The sequence below is a fragment of the Chiloscyllium plagiosum genome, unplaced genomic scaffold (genome assembly GCF_037043375.1).
Source record: "Chiloscyllium plagiosum isolate Xiang-an unplaced genomic scaffold, Cpla_swu_hap1 HiC_scaffold_22, whole genome shotgun sequence".
Lineage (NCBI taxonomy): Eukaryota > Metazoa > Chordata > Chondrichthyes > Orectolobiformes > Hemiscylliidae > Chiloscyllium > Chiloscyllium plagiosum.
The window spans coordinates 22310879-22318609 of NW_028270160.1; positions in this window are offsets into that span (position 1 = coordinate 22310879).

A 7731-nucleotide genomic window follows, 5' to 3' on the forward strand; every position below is an offset into this window, starting at 1 on the left:
CACTTTAGTAGGATGATTGAAAGTAGTCTCCTCCACAGCTAACGTAAATATATATTCACTGCTGACAATTATCTGTTTGTGAGAATCTCTGTACAGCTGCAAATGAAATCTTGAACATTCTAAAGCCTCCCATCTTTATCCCTAGCTAAGGTTCCACAGACCAAGGTGTGAAGTCAAGGTGGCAAGTAGGCTCCATTTTTCCAGGTGGACAAACATTGTTACTGCATCACAGTTATTAGTGGGGTTCAGCTTGTTTGAAATGGTCAGGAGTGCTTGGATCAAGGAATTGAACCTGCACACAGCAGGTTGGTGCCTAAGGGTCAGTAGGAACAGAGTTCTCAAGTATGTTTTACCTTCACTGTATGGGTGTGTGTCTACTGGTAGGAGCAATTTACTGCAGATGCTAGAATCTGTACTGAAATCGAAAAATGCTGGTGATCACAGTGGGTCAGGCAGTGTCCATAGAGAGCAAGCTAACATTTTGAATCTAGATGAACCTTATCCAGCGATAAAGATGGGAGGCTTTAGAATGTTCAAGGTTGAAGAGTCATCTAGACTTGAAACGCTAGCTTGCTGTCTCTTCCCATGGATGCTGCCTGACCTGCTGTGATCTCCAGCATTTTTTATTTTCAGTGTGTCTATTGTGTTGCCTTTGACAGACCACACATAGCTATAGCTTACATTTCTTTAACTCACAGCAATTACTCTGCCCACTCTTGATATGGTAAAACACTCTGATTTCTATCACACTCTGTAATTTAGAAGATGACGGAAGGTAAGAGCAATTGCTTCACAGATTGTAAGTTCTAGGCTCCACCTCATCATGTTGGTGCACCTTCAAACATTAACATGACAAAATTTGCAGGTTCAAGGACAAATATTCATCTAATACTTGTGTCCATTAAGTTAAGTGCATTCTCACTAATTCCATGAAATGCAATGACGGTGAGCTAAACTTCCTGTTGGGTCAAAGCAGAGGGAACACCGCTATAACTAAGTGTTAAGTCCTTGTTTCAAATCAATTTTTTAACATTGCTTTGCTTGAACACAAATAAATTAATAGTGAAGTTATAACTAGATTGACTATTGCAAGATGTTTTTAATGTTATTTCCCAAGGTCACTTCCCATGCTCAACTCCAAAACCTGTGATCACTCCCTATGTTTGACTCCCTGACCTGTAGCCTCTCCCTGTGCCCGATTCCCTGCCAGATCCAATCCAATGTCGGAGTTTCAGTGTAAGCAGGTGAACAGGAGATGAGCATTATCTGTGAGAGAAAGGAGTAGCTTCAGCTGTCATCGCATGACTTAAGAGAAAATAAGTCAATTGAGTTGGTACGTCTGAGAAAGTAAAGGGGCTTTAAAGATATGTTTCGAAGTTTTCACTGCAAATCTTTCTCATCACTTTCTTATCTCAAACTTTGCGCAAAGACATAAATAACTGAATTTTTGTTTTATTCATTCACAGGACATGCATGTCACTGGCTGGGTCAGCATTTCTTGCCCATATATTGTTGCCCTTATGAAGGTGCTGGTGAGGAGCCATCTTGAATCAGTCACAAAGCCCTTAGAGAGGGAGTTCCAGGATTTTTGCCCAGTGACACAGAAGAAACAGTGATATATTTCCAAGTTGGGATGATGGGTATCTCAGAGGGGAACTTGCAGGTGGCAATATTTCCATGTATCTGCTGCCCTTGTTCTTCCAGATGGTAGTGGCCACAGATTTACAAAGTGCTATCTAAGGAGCTTTGTTGAATTTCTGCATGCATCTTGTGGGTGATACACACTGCTACTGCTGAGCGTTGTGGCGGAGGGAGTGAATGTTTGTGAATGCGATGCCAACCAAACAATGGTTTGTCCTGGATCATGTCAAGCTTCTTTAGTGTTGATTGAGCTGCACTCATCCAGGCAAGTGGGCAGTGTTCCATCAGGCTCCTGACTTGTGCTTTATAGATGGTGAACAGACTTTGAGGAATCAGGGGATGAGTTACTTGCCAAAAGATTCACAGCCCCTGACCTGCAGTTCAGCCACTATACTTACGTGGCTAGTCAAGTTTAGATTAGATTAGATTAGATTAGATTATAGTGTGGAAACAGGCCCTTCGGCCCAACAAGTCCACACCGACCCGCCGAAGCGAAACCCACCCATACCCCTACATTTACCCCTTACCTAACACTATGGACAATTTAGCATGGCCAATTCACCTAACCTGCACATCTTTGGACTGTGGGAGGAAACCGGAGCACCCGGAGGAAACCCACGCAGACACGGGGAGAACGTGCAAACTCCACACAGTCAGTCGCCTGAGGCGGGAATTGAACCCGGTCTCTGGCGCTGCGAGGCAACAGTGCTAACCACTGTGCCACCGTGCCGCCCTTTAATTTCTGGTTAATGGTGATGCCAGGATGTTGATGGTGGGGTATGCAGTGATGGCAATGCCATTAAATGTCAATAGGCGATGGTTAGATTCTTGAATTTTATACATGTCAATGCCAAAGGTAACTGTGACTGAAGTGGTGATTCACATTCCAATCTGGTCTATGGAGTGAAAGGGGCCTCTGTGACCTTAGGGAGGAACAGAAAACGTGTAGTCAAAAAGCAGGACTCCGATCATTGTCCAGCTGCTGGCTACAATGTGCATTGATCAGATGAAGCTGCATATCCACATGGCCACAGGGGAGTTGACCCTCGGGAAACGGAGTCAGGTGTAGAGAGATGACATTTTGTTATTAAGCCCAAGTTCAATTCTTACTTCCCATATCAAAGCACTGGAAAGCCATTTTCTGCAGAAGGAGAGTATTTCTGTCAGATTAATTTGTGATGTTAGTTGTCATCCTGATAAAGTCACTGGAACTGAACGTTGTGCTGCTTCAACTTGATTCAGTGGGAAGTATCTGTACTGTAAGTAAGAAAATTGCCATGTTCTTTCATACTTTCAAATATACTTGATTTTAAAAGTTATTTCATCAGACATGTAGGGATTTAGCATCGTAAAATATTTCAGGTTACAGAGTGTAATGTTTTAGTGCTTCCTTCAGACAATGAAGTTTCTCCAGAACTTAACTCTCGCTTTAACATTGATGCCTATGTGAAACCATGATTCACTTAAAGTTGTGTCACTTGAAGTTTTATGATTTAAGGAGCACATTTTCAGCTTTAAGTGGTGGCTTACTGTATTATATATTCATCCTGAGAATGCTTTATTCTGACTAAATTCTTGACATGATAAGTGATGCAATCCATTGCTCAACAGTAACAGTTATTCTGCTGAGTATAAAAAGTCAAAAGAACAGAAAGACATATAATGGTTGAACTACAGGTTCATCTGATAGTAAGAAATATCAAACAAAATGTCAAGTTATGCATCTGTTGTTTTCAGAACTCCAGGATATTTCCACCATTTTTTGCTGTTATGATTGTTCCAATTTATTGTTTAGGTAGAAGAGCTGCCAAAGAATTGTTTTGAGACAAAGTTTAACTGCAGGGCTGTATAATTTGTTTTCTTTAGATAGCTGTATGGAACGTACCATCTGCAATGCTAATAAAATTTCTTCTGTTGCTCTTAAAACAAACCATGATGTTAAAAAAAGATAATATTTTGATAAATTAGAGCAGTTAAAAATATTTAACCTGTAAGAATGTTGTATGCTTCAGGTAATTTTTATGAATAACTTTATCTTGCACAATGAATTTATGTTATGGTAATGGTGTTTTCACTTCACTAAAGTTGTGATGTGGAGGTACCACTGTTGGACTGGGGTGGGCAAAGTGAGAAGTCACATGACACAACATGTTCTTATGAAATCACAAGCTTTCGGAGCATAGCCCCTTCATCAGGTAAAATCCTCAAATACAACTATCAGGTCCAGTGGATGTTTTGGCCTTTACTCCTATTGGTTTCCCTAATACTTTTTCCTCAAGTAATAGTTAATGTATTTTTTTTCCTCCTGACATTTTGCAAACGGATTTAGTATTTTTTGGAATGCTATTAGTGTCCTGTATGTTAAGACTGTTGTAAAATATTTATTCAAATCTTCTGCTGTTTCCTGAAACACTATTATTATTTCCCTAACCTCATTCTAAGGAACCTATGTTCACTTTGGCCTCTCTCTTCCTTGTAATATTTAAAAAGAAGCTCTTACAGTGTATTTATATATTTCTAAAGAGTCATACATAACTCAAAACATTAACTGTTTCTCTCTGCACAGATGTTGCCAGACCTGTTGAGTTTCTCCAGAATTGTTTGTTTCAGATTTCCACCATCTACATTATTTAGCTCTTATACTATTTGCTAGTATATTGTCTGTACATCATCCCTCTCCTTTTGTTTTGGTCATTTTTGTTTGTTTTTCAAATTTCCCCAATCCACTCAATTATTGTTAATCCTGGTCACATTGCATGCTTTTCTCTTTTAATTTTATACTGCCCTTAACTTCCTTGATTAACCATACTGTTTTATCCCCTTCTGAAATCCTTCCTCAAAGATATTTCCCTGAATATTCAATTCCTAACTTTGATCTTTTTGTAAACATTTCTATGATAATGCCTGTTTGCTTTGTCCTTCCTATCTCATTACCTAAATAGCTATCCTGCAAAACTGCCATATCCTTTCATTTTGTAAGCTTATGTTACTCCCACTCCTATCAGCTTGTCAGAACCTCTCTCATGCCATATTCATTAATCTAAAACCCCTTGATTTGCCAGGATACTAGTCCTAATGCAATTTGAATGAAGTCTGTTCTGCTTGTACAACTTCCTTCTACACTACTGCTAATGCCAATTCCCCTTCAACTGAAAACCATTCCTCCCACACCAATCTTTGAGACAGCACTTGACTTTATTTACACAGTGGCAGCTGGTCCGTGGCTTGGGTAGCGTTGCTGGGATTATCTTGCAGGTTCTATTTTATAATCTAGCTCCTAACTGTTCAAATCCTTTCAGCAGAACTTTATTTCTTGACCTATCAATGTTGTTGGCAACAACAAAGACAATGATAACTGGATCCTTCCTCCTTTCACTTCACGTTTCTCTCTATCCTTGAGGAGACGTCCTTAAACCTGGCACCAGACGGGGAACACAGCCTTCAGTCTAACATTCATGGCTGCAGGGAATGGCATCCATTTCCCCTATTTATATTGTCTCCCATTCCTAAAGAGTAACCCATTTGAGTGACTCTCTATACTATGATCTCATGATCAGTTTTCTCATTTACCCCTGTAATCCATACATCCTGAAAGAACCTTGAAACAGTTAGTTGATTGCAAGGGTCAAGGTTCCTGAAAAGCTACCCCTTCAGTCTTTACACCTGAATCATATCCAGATACACCATCCTGTGGCTTATCACACATTTGAATTACATTGTTTAAGGGGTATGACCACCCTCTGGAGCAAAGAGTCAAGGTGGTGCAACTCTTCAGCTCAGATTCAAAGTTGTTCAAGCTGTAAACATGATTCTGGATTCGTGGTGCTGGAAGAGCACAGCAGCTCAGGCAGCATCCAAGGAGCTTCATGTACAACAGATAAGTTCTTTCTGGATCACTTGCCTTGCCACATCTATTGTATTTCATTTAATTTATTAATCACTTTTGTATCTCTATTCTTTGTACTTGAAGAGTATTTTACATTTTATTGCAAGTTTTTATACCAGTGTCAATCTTACATTTAAGAAGCTTTTTAGCAAATACAAAGTAAAGACTACTTTTACTGTAAAGACTAGAAACAGTCACCAATCCCACTCACCAATCAGCTGCTTTGTTTAGGCAAATGCAACCAAACACCATTTTCCTTTCTTCACTCAACTCTGGCGAGTATAAGTCACACACTCAAGTGCAAAGTCACATTCCATTGGCTACTTATGCATGCTATCAATGCAAAGGGTCTATCTGAGTCACTTAATGAAGATCGGGTTTTAGCTGATTCCTTATTAAGCTGCTCTAACATTGCAACCTTTGAAAAAGAAATCTCTACGTTAGTAACTACAAAATTTAAATTGTAGGTTTCAGTTTAATGCCTACTGCAAACAAGATGAACTTGTTGCACAAAACAAAGATTTAGAGACTTTCCTACCTAACATATGTGTACATGGAGTCCCAGGTCGAGCTTAGTTTACTAGCCATGTTTAATTTTTTTAAACTTATTTTTCCTAAACAACCTGTTCAGAGATAATTATTATGCACCTTTGGAGTAAGTAGGACTTTCAGTCCAGGCGTAGGAATAATACCACTGCACCACAAGATTCTTTACTAGCTTAGTCTTTATGCTCCTAACACAAAGGATCGAGCTGCGACACTGAATAAGGATCAAGTTTTAACTGGCTATTAATTAAGCTGCTCTTTTACTGCAATAGTTGAAAAAAAGTACGCTGCTTAAGTGAGAAAATCAGAATACAAAATGTAGATTTCAGTATAATACTTGCATAAAATTTATTTAATTTTGTATAAAATAAAAATTTAGACTTCCTTACCTAACAATTTCATGCAACCATTTCGAGTCATCACGTATTAACTTGCAAAACATTTCCTTTTGAAAATGACAGAATTTACAGTAAAATTCAATTTGTCTTCACACAGAATGTTCCATTTTTAGATGCCACATAACACTTGAAATACTCTTAATATTTACATATACATTTCATGTCATATTTACAGCCTAAGCACAAAATATTTCTGTTTGCAAATTTGAGAATGTGCAATTGAAATAAACCTTTCTCCCTGCATCATGTGCCAATCTGAGATGACTCAATAGAATTTAACTAAACTTGAGATTCACAAAGTCCATTGTTCATCAGGCATCCAGCCTGTGGTGTTCTACAGATTTTGGTGCACTATAGTTGAAAAATCTTTCCCCATTGTACCTCTGTGGCAATTGCCCCAGACTTTTGTACATTCCTCAGCATGGAATCCCACACTTCACTGCACTTTGGAATTAGGTCAGACTCGTAATTCTATATTTACGACAGAAAGCTTTAGCCTGGATCTGAAACAAAGCCTCTTCACAGTAATACTAAAGAAAGGAAAGGTTACATTTTTCCTGACCTTAGGATGACCCATGTTTGAAGTCAAGATAAACTATTGGCAAAAACCCAGAAAGATGAGTAACAAAATGATTGTGCTCAATTGACCATATGGACAAATTCTTATATCCCAGCAATAAAGTCAATTAGTATGATAACTGCAATCAAATGACAAATAGCACCAGTAAAACAATTATCTAAGAACATGCCAAATTGCTCAGCCAATGAAAAACCCAAACTGTTAACAATCAGCAAGATAACGAAATGACGGGCTCAGGTGACAAACTTATGTGAGGGTAAAACATCAGGGTCAACTGTGAAGTAATCAATTCCATTACATGGGAGGCAGCCAGGGTGTGTACGCTGCCAATCAGATTGATTTGGTTTGGAGGGCTAAAAGTATACCTGTCATGGAACCTCATTGAAAGGCCACTGATAATCTGGTCAGATATTTGCTACAGCTCGCAAACAGCAGGAATGGGAGTGCTGGTTGCTCTTTAGAGTGTTTAGCTAGTTCAAGTAAATTAAAGATGAATGGAAAAGAATTTGTGAGGAGGGATCTCAGAGGAACATACAACAGAAAAGTAGGGCCACAAGGAACTATAATCCTCTTCATTACTGAATTAAAACCATTAAGAAATCTTTTATTCCTACAATTTTGCAGCAACCTGCAAGAGCCATTTGTTAGACAGCTGCAAACCAATAATCAGTGAGCTTGTC